The sequence below is a fragment of the Lepidochelys olivacea genome, assembly GCF_965140295.1.
Source record: "Lepidochelys olivacea isolate rLepOli2 genome assembly, chromosome: 11".
Classification (NCBI taxonomy): domain Eukaryota; kingdom Metazoa; phylum Chordata; order Testudines; family Cheloniidae; genus Lepidochelys; species Lepidochelys olivacea.
In genome coordinates, this window is record NC_140421.1 from 43,971,056 (window position 1) to 43,984,357 (window position 13,302).

At 41.3% G+C, this 13,302-nt stretch overlaps 1 long non-coding RNA gene across 2 annotated transcripts in view; it reads left to right on the plus strand.

Moving 5' to 3' along the window:
* Positions 1 to 703: 703 nt before the first annotated feature.
* LOC311528386 overlaps positions 704 to 13,302 on the plus strand; it is an 82,505-nt gene continuing 69,906 nt past the window's right edge. For both annotated transcript variants that reach the window (XR_014713594.1, XR_014713595.1), the window contains exons 1-2: positions 704 to 787; positions 1,767 to 1,853. This is a non-coding gene — a long non-coding RNA (uncharacterized lncRNA). The remainder of the gene's footprint in view (positions 788 to 1,766; positions 1,854 to 13,302) is intronic.

The window sequence follows — 13,302 nt, forward strand, 5'->3', positions numbered from 1 at the left end:
ATTTTATTAGAGCACTTTTGTGTTTACAAGGCCACAAAACTCTTGGCAGGTTGTCAGAAGTCCTTTTTATTATGATCCTACTGATATACTGCGAGTAATGAAATAATCATGTCCAGAAATGTATCAAAGGCCAGAGGGATTATCCAGTTTAATAGCTCTACAGATGCGCTGTGAAGGATATGGACATGCAACCGTCGACAGGCTGAAAAGCTTAGTGGAAGGAGGAGGCAGACTGGTTAATTCCTTTACCATTTCAAGCTAGTTCTGTTGCTATCCTAAAGGCTAGATGCTTGGTCATGTGACTGCTGGCTGTTTCAATAAAAATGAATTTATTCTGTTGCAATATGCTATTTTCTTTTTATTCTTCTTAGGTGTGCATTTAATGCTGAAGTGCTTGCAACCTTCAGTAAAACACCGTTTATTGAAAAATAGACTTTTATAGCACCATTTGGCAGCCACCAGTGACTTTTGATCTGCTCCAGCAGCAAAAGGAGAGATACTATATTGGTGAGATCAAATACAGAACAAGGTGTATTACAGTATTCTCTGAAGCAATTGGTTTTTGTTTTTGAAAGGGTACAGTTACTGGGGAACTCTGATTGTGTATATGCCTGAGTTCCACAATGGTCTGTTTTTCTGCAGTGCTCTCTGTGCTATAGCCTGAGATACTGCAGCTGTTTTTAAGGTCATTTCCTTTTATTTTAAATAATTGTTCATTTAACATATGTCGTTAAACTCATTCTTGCGTCAAAAGGAGGCGATTATACTTCCTGACCCTGAAAGCAAGGTGGGTGGTTTTGTTTTATAATTAAATTTGCTGTGTTCAATTTCATATTTTTCTTTCTCTGCTGTTTCCTAAAGAGCATGCCAAAAAAGATAAAAGAGACCGATGATACAAGATACACTTTTTAAATGCCAGCGTTGTCTCGCTAACGCACACAGTTCTAAAGTTTTAGCTTCAGAGGGACACCAGCAAGGGGCTGTCCATCATTTTAAAAATAATTGTTTTATTCACTGTGGTTTAAAATAGCCCCTTGAAACCTAGAACTAAAATATATTTCCATATTCAAATGTACAGTGCTTGTTTTGCCTCTAACACATACACTTGTGTGATACTGCAAGGGTGCCCATGATTCTGCCAAAAGGGATGTTTTAAAAGAAAAATGCAGTAGTTAATTTGGGTTTAAAGCATATTGTAAGAATTTACATGTACTTTGCAAAAGACATAAGGAGTGGGAAATTGTTCAAACTGTTTATCTTCCAAATCAGCACAATCTTAAGAACAAAGGACTTTCCTGCCCCAATAACAGTGGGACACATTCTGATACCTTTGTTCATATTGAGTGGCACCTAACTCCTGGGGCAGTGCTTTTGAAATCAATGGGGCTTCTGAAGGAGTTACGGTACTACTCAGTGTTAGGAAGAGCATCAGAATCTGGCCCAGTGTAAGTAAAACAAATCCTTTAATACAGATTTGCTTGAAGACAGACGTTCAGTTATCCCAGAACAATATCATCAACTGTTAATCATATGTTTACAGGTCCAAGGTCAAATTAAACTTTTTAAACCTTTAATAACCATCAAATTGGAAATCTGTAGAATGAAATGATGTGCAGAAAGGCATGATGGACTGGAAATAGTTAATCTTGCAAGAGAAGCATTTTCACTCACTGAGAGAGAGAGAGAGACTCGTTGAGTGTAAATATGAAAACTAGCTACAAATTATTTAATCAATGAAGCATCTAACTAATTTAACACTTCCCTAGTGCCTTGGATTTTCTTCTGAAACCCCCAAAGAGGACTGAGGAAGCAAGTGTGGAGTCCCACTGCCAGAGAGAGTGAAGAAATGGAGGGTAAGCGATACAGTGACTGTGTGGCTGGAGTGGTGCTCAGGTGAGGGTAAAATGGGTGAGCAGAACTTTGAAGTGCTGATTTCATTGCTATAGCTGGAAAGGGGTAACTTCAGCAGAAAAACTCCCAGACAGCAGCATGACGGTTGAACCTCCAGAAAGCTTTGTACTCTGCTAGGACAAATACCAGTCTAATGAATGGTCTCTCACCACCACTATCAGTGTCAATGCTGGTAAAGTCAGTTCAACAAGATATTCTGCACATGAACCCCCCATTGATGTCAGTGGTAGTGCCCTGCACTGAGTGAATGGAGAACGTGCTGCAGAAGACATCTGCAGTGTAGGTCTGAGACAATATTTGTTGCTTTACATTTTGCAAGCTGTTAGCCTGGTGTATATTCTTGGCCACTATATGTGAATATATTTCCACATTTTTGACTCTACAGTTGTTGTTTTTTTAATAGAGCAGGAAATCCTGGTCCCACTGAACTCAGGATAAAACTGCAAACTCTACGCCCATAGTACATCATGGGGACAGTTGGCATTATGGTGGTCATAGAGTGATACATATTAATAACTATAATGGGCCAATTTTTGGTCCCACAGAAGACGTGGAGAGGTTTGCCATTGACTTGCAATTATTAGTTACAATTGTTAATATGCATTTCTTTAACATTATCAAGGTGTCATAATATCAACCGACATTATTCCGTACTGTATTATGCTATGGACTGATGTAATGGACTAAATAATAATAGAGTGTGTGTGTATACATGTTTATATATATATATATATATACACACACACACACACACACGTTACACCATGTCTGCTTCTTTTTTAAACAACTGCAAAAACCATAAGCAAAGAAAATCAATCCAGAAACCTCTGATTAAAGAAGATAACACAGTTTACAAGAATTGCTTGGGATTTAGCCACAAAACTCCTATTGATTGAAATGTGAATTGTGTGGCTAAATCACAACTGGCTCTTTGAAAATGCAGAATGTGGGAATGATGATAAACCCACAACACCAATTACATAGATATGCTGGAGACAGATACACTAGGGCAAAAATTCATGCAAATGATGATAATATGCACTAAAAATGTTATAACAAGGTAGTGGAAGTTCTAGCTGTGTAATTTAATGTGCATATGCCACTGAACATTGTGCTAGCTGCATGCCAGTTGCTAAAGAACCCTTACAGGGTGTATCATATAAAGGTTTTCCTGAGAGGAAAGTGAGATAAGAAAAACTGGGTGGAAAACTAGCTATCGACTGTTTAATCAGTGGAGCATCTATCTAACATAATACTTCCCTAGTTCCTTGGATTTTCTTCTGTACCCCCAGTTTGGAGGGGAGGGTGGAAGCAAACCCCAGGCTCATCTGATGGGTGGACCTAGTTTGAAGACTCAGTTATCCCTCTGAGATAGCTGACAGCAGCTCAGGCTATGGGTTTGAACGCAGAGGGCAGAAAGGGAGAGCATCTCTAATTCTCAAAAGAGGAGTTGGGATTTATCTCTGGGCTTAGGCACATGGTTATCAACTATAATTTGACATAGCTTGAGTTGAGTATTTCTGTATATACTTAAGACAAGTGGTCGTTCTCAGATCAGTTTCTCTCGTTAATTACTTCAAGCCTGGTCCCATGTTTCTTTCCTATATTTGTACTATACATAGCCCATTACTTGTTTTCAACAAAAAGGTATTGTCCATTTACGGTCTGTTTCTTGCTACCTTGTGGAGGCTACTCTTTTTATGGTAACAGTAGTAGCAGATAAAGGGATGAAGTAGTAGATAAAGTAGTGGATACAGAATCTAATAAGACCACCTTGGAAGCACACTACTCAGTATCATTAGAGGGGTCCAGAGAGGCAATCCTTTGCTCCAGAAAATGAAAACAATTACAGCAAAATAAGGGTAATTTGAGAACTTTATTCTACCTTATATTGAGAAGTTCTACCAAATTGTATTGTTCAGACAGCTGATCAGGTAGGAATTCGGGACTGCCATAATACTTTATTCCCACACACACACACACTAACCCCCATGCTCACAGAGTCCTGTGTGAAAAGTCAATGTACATGCCTAATAAGTACAGATGAAGGGCAATATCAGAACTGCTGTGAAGTCCTTTCATTTATGACAGCTCCTGGGAGAACAAAGGAACAGTATCAGTGCAGGAACTCGCTGTATTATTAAGGCAAAGTGTCCATTGGCTGAAGAGAAAGCGATCACAAAGGGACAATGCTATTTAAGGTAATTAACATAACCTCCATTACCATAATATGTAAGCACCTCCCAATCTTTAACACACAAGCCCTGTGAGACAGATAAGTCCTATTACTCTCATTTTCAGAGGGAAAACTGGGGCACTGAGTGCCAGATTCCATTGAAATCAATGGCACTTAGACACTGAGCGGCTTTTGAAAATCCCACTAGGAGTCTCTCCGCTTCTTTAGATACCTAAATACCTATAATAATTGGCCCAGAGAGACTAAGTGACTTGTCTAAGTATGCAGTGTAGTTGTAGCTATGTCGGCCCCAGGATATTAGAGAGACAAGGTGGGACTTGTCAAAGGTCACATGAGAAGTATATGGTGGATTAGGAAATTGAACCCAGATCCCAGGCTAGTCTCCTAACCACTAGACCATCCCTTCTCCCGATGTGATGCAAGGGGTGCCATCTTCTATAGCAAGCTATCATTACCAGTGTTGCCAAATTTAGCAATTTTGTCACTAGATTTAGCAACTTGTTGATTTCCCTAATGCGGAAATAAGTGTCAAAGCGACCAATGACAAATCTAGCAAGTAGCAACTTTCACTGCCAATTACAGTGATATTTAGAGAAAGAAATTGCCAATTTGCATAGTCACAAAATCATTCACAAGCAGCTCAATAGTGTTAATAAAATCCATTTCATGTTCTTCTTACTAGATTCTGCTGCACACCAAGTCAATGTCATTACGTCTCACTTGGCATGTCCTCGGAAGGAAGTGCAGTCGGGGTTTCTTGGGCTGAAAGTCTGTGAATGAGGAGAGGGGTTTGACTAGAGCTTCTGGTGGCAGAATAAATGCTTAGCACGAAACTGGGGCTCATCTTAGATTCTTTGGTGGCAGGGAGGAAGGAGGTGAAAAGCCAGATATAGGGGGAAGGGGAGGCTGGACAAGAGGAAGATACAACTGCCCCTAGGGGGAAAAGTTTTGATCTTCTGCTTAGTAAAAACCATTAGTGACCAGGGCAGGTGCCACTCCCTGGGCGAGGGTAATGCAGGAAAAACCATTTGTCAACAGATCTTTGAGCCTTTGGCCACTGAAACGTTAACTGATCAAAATCCCTCTCCAAGGAGTGGGAAACTGGCTTGTCTAGCTGGACGATTCCTTGGGACTTTGCTGAACCTGCCCCCATGACTAACTTCTGCCCTCACCTTGCCCAGGCAAGAGGACACTCCTGGGGGGGGGCCCAGATTCCTTTAGTCCCTGTGAGCTGTCTCAGGCAGAGTGAACCTGCCTCCCCCGGAGCAGATGTTGCCGTGAGAAAAGCCTCCTGTGGAACTTGTTCCACGCTGCCCAAGAGGGGCAGTTTGGTCTCTCCAGACATAGAAAAGGTTATTCTTTGTGCCAATCAAATCCCACCTCATGGTCAGCCCTAAATCCTAGAGCTCAGCTCCCAGCCAGCAAAATCCCCAAACTGCGCCTGGGATCACTAGGGGCTTTGCTGCAATCACTGGCTCTGAATTCTCTGAACTTCACTTCAATTCTTTCCATCGGCCTGCGAATGCATTCTGTCTGCCTGGGGTTTAGTCTCCCCCTGATTCTGGGCTCTCGCTTTCATTAACTTATCAGCTCAAGATAACAGAGGGTAGGTGTAACGAGGCTGGTTCTGGTGGGACCCAACTGAGAGTGCCAATTCAGGACAAATTGCTTCAAGCAGGGCAGTTACAGCCCAAGGCTGGGGTTTCTGTGTGCACCGAGGCAAACCAAGCCAGCCAAACAGAGAAGACTTTGGTTTTACTCCACTGGCTAACCACAAGTCACCCAAGCAATTCCCTTAGACACTCCAGTTTCCCAGTATCACCACCAGTGCTGCTCGTATGGGGACAAATGGTTATGAAAACCAATACCCCAGTAAAAGAAAAAAGGTTCTCTCAATCCCAAAGCCCCAGACCCAGGTCAATATACAAATCAGATCTTACCCACAAATCACGCTGTTGCCAATCCTTTAGAATCCCAAATTTAAAGGTTTATTCATAAAAGGAAAGAAATATAGATGAGAGTTAGAATTGGGTAAATGGAATCAATTACATACAGTAATGGCAAAGTTCTTGGTTCAGGCTTGCAGCAGGGATAGAATAAACTGCAGGTTCAAATCAAGTCTCAGGAGTACATCCACAGCTGGGATGGGTCTTTCAGTCCTTGGTTCAAAGCTTCAGTGTAGCCAAGTTCCTCCAGAGGTATGAAGCAGGATTGAAGACCAGATGGAGGAGCTGCAGCAGCTTTTTATATTCTCTTGCCATGTAGTCTTTCTTTCTTTGTTCCAGACAGAAGCTGTCCATCACATGGTCTGGAAAAACCTCTGAGTTCTGTCCATAGGCATGTCCCTGCATACTTTGCTGAGTCCCAAGGAATGTCTGCCTTCTCTCAATGGGTCAATTATATGGCTGATGGTCCTTAATGGGCCATCAAGCAAGCTAGACAGAGCTGACACCAACTTGTCTGGGGTATCACCCAGAAGCATAGCATAAGTTTGAACTACAGACAGTATAGAGCCAATATTCATAACTTCAACTATAAAAATGATACACATATACAGATAGCATAATCATAACCATAATTTTGTCTTAGACACCTCATTTGACCCCCTTTATATAAGATTTGGTGCCACTAAAAGACCTTGGTTGCAACAATGATCTATATGGTCCCAGTTCAAGTCAATAACATCACAGTAGGGGGGACTGATGCAAGGAATCAAATGCTGCTTTGCAAGGTCACTATTTCCATGACACCATATTGCCTCTCCTTCTTTTTTCTATTTATTGTCTTTCCTTTTCTTTCTTCCATCTATTCTTAACTTTCTTAACTTTCTTCATTTTTTAAATTTTAATTTCCCCTCTCCTTTATGTAAAGAGTTTATTCCCTTTCTCTGGTTTCTGCCTGAATGAATCTCATGCAGAAGCAAATTTGTCTGACAGACAGCCCGTCTTTCCTGTGTCCCCATTTATTGGTAAAGGTGGTCTTTGGTCTGTTTATTGGGAATATGAGCAATTTAAAGCTGAAGGCAACTTTAACTCATGCTTTGTGAATGCATCTCTCTTATCCAGCTTGCTTAGGGGCTGAATGTTGTACGCTGGAGTGGTCCACAACATGCCACATTCTGTCAGACCACACTACCTGTCAACAGACTTGGTCTCAGACATACGCCATTGATGGACCTATCCTCCATTAATTTATCTAGTTCTTGTTTTGAACCTGTTATAGTCTTGGCCTTCACAACATCCTCTGGCAAAGAGTTCCACAGGTTGACTGTGTGTTGCGTGAACAAATACTTCCTTTCGTTTGTTTTAAACCTGCTGCCTATTAATTACATTTGGTGACTCCTAGTTCCTGTGTTATGAGGAGTAAATAAAACTTCCTTATTTACTTTCTCCACACCAGTCATGATTTGATAGACCTCTATCATATCCCCCCTTATTCGTCCCTTTTCCAAGCTGAAAAGTCCCAATTTTATTAATCTCTCCTCATATGAAAGCTGTTCCATACCCCTAATAATTTTTGTTGCCCTTTTCTGAACATTTTCCAATTCCAATATATCTTTTTTGAGATGGGGTGACCACATCTGCACACAGTATTCAAGATGTGGGCATACCATGGATTTATATAGAGGCAATATGATATTTTCTGTCTTATTATCTATCCCTTTCTTAATGATTACCATCCTAAACAGGCCAGTTATGATTGATATAACATTATCAGTATGACGTTACACTGACAACAGATTTTGTTTAAAATTCTGTAATGTCAACAAAAAAGGTCTCAGAAAGAAACGTACCTATGCATAATACTGCATAGTAATTATAATAATAATTTTTAAAGCTAATAGGTAAATACAAAATGCACCAGATCAAAAGGAAGTTTTTAGGGTTCTGGTGACAAACAGAAGTCCCAGCATAAAGATAAACCTGATGAAGGAATAATAGGTAGTGAGGAGCAAAACCCAGCACAACTTGATAGGTTAGTTTGGTTCAAAGAAGCTTCTGGAAGCTTACTTAAAGCTTAGCTGAATTATTACCCAGATTTTGATGCTGGCCATCGAGAGCAATCCTCACTAGGCTCCACTTCTCTCCTTCGGTGGGACTGCCCGGAGGCCTCTATCTTGGGTGATCAGTTGTCCTGATTTTATAGGGACAGTCCCGATTTTTTGGTCTTCTTATATAGGCTCCTATTACCCCCGACCTCCTGTCCTGATTTTTCACACTTGCTGTCTGGTCACCCTACCTCTGTCTTTGAGAGGAAGGCTGAAACCTTTACTTTCCAGCTATTCTCTTCTCTTTTCTCCTTTCATACCCAACCTCCTGGCAGCTCCTTTTCTTGTTGAGGGAAATCAGTGGTCTGTACTTTTCACCTTCTCTTAGAGAGGCATGGCTTTTAGTTCTCTCTCCCACCATACCCCCACCCTCACAGCAGTTTCTTTCTGAGGAGAAGACATTCAAGGCCATGATTTCATTCCCCTCTCTTAGGTTGAGGCTTTGTTAGTCTTTCTACTATTCTCCACTACTGCTTAATCTAAGTTCTCCATTCTGTGGGGGCTAAGCAATCCATTTTGTTCATGTTGTATCCCATAGCAGATGAGTTAGCAGCAGTGTGGGCCCAGAGGAGAGATTCTGAGAGGGACTGGGTACTGCTCTAGAACCCCAAAAGACAAAGGACAGACTGATTGGGCTTGCTAGGGGTTTGCAGAAAGGCTCTCAGGAGTGGAGGCCAAACTTGAGGGTCAAGAAAAATAAGCACAGAGAAGAGAGGCCATCTTAGGTCTTCCTTTATGGGAAGGGTCCTTAACCACTCATTTTCAACTCATTTTAAAAAGTTTGCTTCAAAGAGTGAGCAAAAGTTTGGGCTGGTTCTTAGACTAGCTATATCAGTTCTCCTCTGAATAACACCTTGAGCAATTTGTCCAACAGGACAAGTTTGCACATCATGTTGCTGTGATTTAGGTGACATTCTTTTTATTACAGTAAAATGAAGAGGAGTACTTGTGGCACCTTAGAGACTAACAAATTTATTTGAGCATAAGCTTTTGTGAGCTACAGTGCACTTCATCAGATGCATTCAGTGGAAAATACAGTGGGGAGATTTATATACACAGAGAACATGAAACAATGGATGTTACCATTCACACTGTAAGAAGAGTGATGAGGTAAGGTGAGCTATTACCAGTAGGAGAGCGGGAGGTGGGGGTGGAACCTTTTGGAGTGATAATCAAGGTGGGCCATTTCCAGCAGTTGACAAGAACGTCTGAGGAACAGTGTGTTAGGGGGTGCCATGCGGGTACCCATAGCAGTGCCGCTGATTTGAAGGTATACATTGTCCCCAAATGTGAAATAGTTATGGGTGAGGACAAAGTCACAAAGTTCAGCCACCAGGTTTGCCGTGACATTACCAGGGATACTGTTCCTGACAGCTTGTAGTCCATCAGCGGCACTGCTATGGGTACCCGCATAGCCCCACAGTATGCCAACATTTTTATGGCTGACTTCGAACAGCTCTCGTCCCCTAATGCCCCTACTCTACTTGCACTACATTGATGACTTCTTCATCATCTGGACCCATGGAAAAGAAGCCCTTGAGGAATTCCACCATGATTTCAACAATTTCCATCCCACCATCAACCTCAGCCTGGACCAGTCCACACAAGAGATCCACTTCCTGGACACTACGATGCTAATAAGCGATGGTCAGATGAACACCACCCTATACTGGAAACCTACTGACCGCTATGCCTACCTACATGCCTCCAGCTTTCATCCAGACCACACCACACGACCCATTGTCTACAGCCAAGCTCTACGATACAACCGCATTTGCTCCAACCTCTTAGACAGAGACAAACACCTACAAGATTTCTATCAAGCGTTCTTACAACTACAATACCCATCTGCTGAAGTGAAGAAACAGATTGACAGAGCCAGAAGAGTACCCAGAAGTTACCTACTACAGGAGAGGCCCAACAAACAAAATAACAGAACGCCACTAGCCATCACCTTCTGCCCCAAACTAAAACCTCTCCAATGCATCATCAAGGATCTACAACCTATCCTGAGGGATGACCCATCACTCTCACAGATCTTGGGAGACAGGCCAGTCCTTGCCTACAGACAGCCCCCCAACCTGAAGCAAATACTCACCAGCAACCACACAACAGAACCACTAACCCAGGAACCTATTCTTGCAACAAAATCCGTTGCCAACTGTGTCCACATATCTATTTAGGGGACACCGTCATAGGGCCTAATCATATCAGCCACACTATCAGAGGCTCGTTCACCTGCAAATCTACCAATGTGATATATGCCATCATGTGCCAGCAATTCCCCTCTGCCATGTACATTGGCCAAATGGGACAGTCTCTACGTAAAAGAATAAATGGACACAAATCAGACGTCACGAATTATAACATTCAAAAACCAGTTGGAGAACACTTCAATCTCTTTGGTCACTTGATTACAGACCTAAAAGTGGCAATACTTCACCAAAATCCTTCAAAAACAGACTCCAACAAGAGACTGCTGAATTGGAATTAATTTGCAAACTGGATACAATTAACTTAGGCTTGAATAAAGACTGGGAGTGGATGGGTCATTACACAAAGTAAAACTATTTCCCCATGTTTACCCCCCCTTCCCCACACGTTCTTGTCAACTGCTGGAAATGGCCCACCTTGATTATCACTACAAAAGGTTCCGCTCCCCCTCACCCCCGCTCTCCTGCTGGTAATTGCTCACCTTACCTGATCACTCTCCTTACAGTGTGTATGGTAGCACCCATTGTTTCATGTTCTCTGTGTATATAAATCTCCCCACTGTATTTTCCACTGAATGCATCTGATGAAGTGAGCTGTAGCTCACGAAAGCTTATGCTTAAATAAATTTGTTAGTCTCTAAGATGCCACAAGTCCTCCGTTTCTTTTTGCGGATACAGACTAACACGGCTGCTACTCTGAAACCTGTCACTTTTTATTGCAGTGACATTGCACCAACCCAAAAGATGTTTCAAGACACTAAATCTTTCAAGCTTCATATTTGGAATAGGGCCTCTTTCAAAATTGCAGTTTTCCCATCACTAATGCCATCTTAGTATTATAGAGTCCCTTAGCTTTCATTCTAATTACATACTTTTGCAACACAGTGAAGACTTGTGGTAACAAAGTGATGCAATGTATTTCCTCTCTGGGATATAAGGGAAGGATCTTCTCAGATCCTTTGGAGTTCACATTTGTAACTCAGCAATCTACTACAAAAATAAGAGATTTCACAGCAGAGAAATGTTTTATAAATAAAATAATTAAAAAAAGATAATTGCAATATCTGAAGAAGAAGAGTGTCTTTAAAATAGATTAAAATAAAAACCTATTTATAGGGTCTTGTGAAGACATAGTAGCTTATTTTTAGTTTACTTCATACTCCTTTCATGATCCCCCATTTCAAAATAGGAGTGTTGAAATTTTTGTCTACTGTCTAATATATTGATACTTTAAAAGTATGTCAGTTTGATAGCACACTCTTGCAAAAATGTCATTGGAGACATTTATGGACTGATCCACTGATGGAAATCAGTGGAAGGTGTCTTTTCATTTACTTTAATGGGCTTTGGATTAAGAACATAAGAATGGCCATGCTGGATCAGACCAATGGTCCATCTAGCCCAGTATCCTGTCTTCTGACAGTGGCCAGCAACAGATGCTTCAGGGGGAATTAACAGAATACAGCAATTTTGAGTGATTCATCTCCTGTCGTCCAGTGTCAGTTTTTGACAGTTGGAGGATTAGGAACACCCAGAGCATGGGGTTGCATCCCTGACCATCTTGGCTAATAGCTAGGGCCCTACCAAATTCACAACCGTGAAAAACGCATCACATACTGTGAAATCTGGTTTCCCCCATGAAATCTTGCTATTGTAGGGGGGTTGTGGTATTGCCACCCTCACTTCTGCCCTGCCTTCAGAGCTGGGTTCTGGCCAGCAGCCACTGCTCTCCAGCTGCCCAGCTCTGCAGGTAGAGCAGACATGAGGGTATCAATACTGTGACCGCACCCCGCTAATCTTGAGACCACTTTTGGGTCATGATCCCCAATTTGAGAAATGTTGACTTAAGGGCTTTATATGTTTATAATTTTAAATACATATTCATGATTTGTAAGAACGTGAAATTCAAGATTTTTAAAATGCAATGGCCATGAAATTTACCAAAACGGACCATGAATTTGGTATGGCCTTACTAACAGTCATTGAAATACCTATCTTCCATGAACTTATCTAATTCTTTTTTGAATCCAGTTATACTTTTGGCCTTCACAACATCCCATGGCAACAAGTTCCAAACTTTGACTGTTTTGTGAAGAAGTACTTCCTTATGTTTGTTTTAAACCTGCTGCCTATTACAGACCCACAAAGAATAATCCACAGAAATATGTAGATAAAGAATATGAAGATAGATGAGTTCTCCTGCTCTGCCCTCCCACAAATCGGGGTCTGGTTGGAACTTCTCATGGCTCTCTGTGTATTAATGTATGTGTAGGCACATATTGATTCTGTGCATTGTGAGTGTGTTGTACACAGAAGATATTTAAAGTAGGTGTTGAGTAAAGAAAAGGACATTTTTAACCAATGGTTTGGACTCCTATTGGAAGTGCACTTTCATATCAAACCTGTACCACCTACAAATAGGTTTTCCTAGTGATCAAATCAGATCGCAGCTAGATGAGGGTTTGCTTTTAATTTTATGATGTAAAAGCACTGTTAAATGCTTCCAGTAGATAATACTTAATTTGGAAAGGAATCTAAATGCAGCACAGAGATTGACACAAATTATCCAGACCTTTGTAAGTTAACCAGAGTATTGAATACTTCTCACTAGAGTCCATTTAGACTTTGTAATCTAAACACTTACCCATGGGGTCTTCCTCCTGAGATGAACTTTTGGCAGTGGATATATAAACAGACTTTATGTGCTAGGTCCTTTTTCACTAACATGCTTTGGTTTGGCACAGTAAAAAGTAAGAGGAGCGAGGGCGGAGGGGTCAGCTGCTTCCTGACTTCTAAAATCTTTATCAGTACTAGCAACTCCTCAGTTTGTGTCGGTGATTTGTGGTATTGTTGTTTATCTGTATATCAGTCACTTTAGACGCACTGTTTAGATCCAGTGGTCTCAAGACCATTTGCAATCTCTGCTAGGCTTG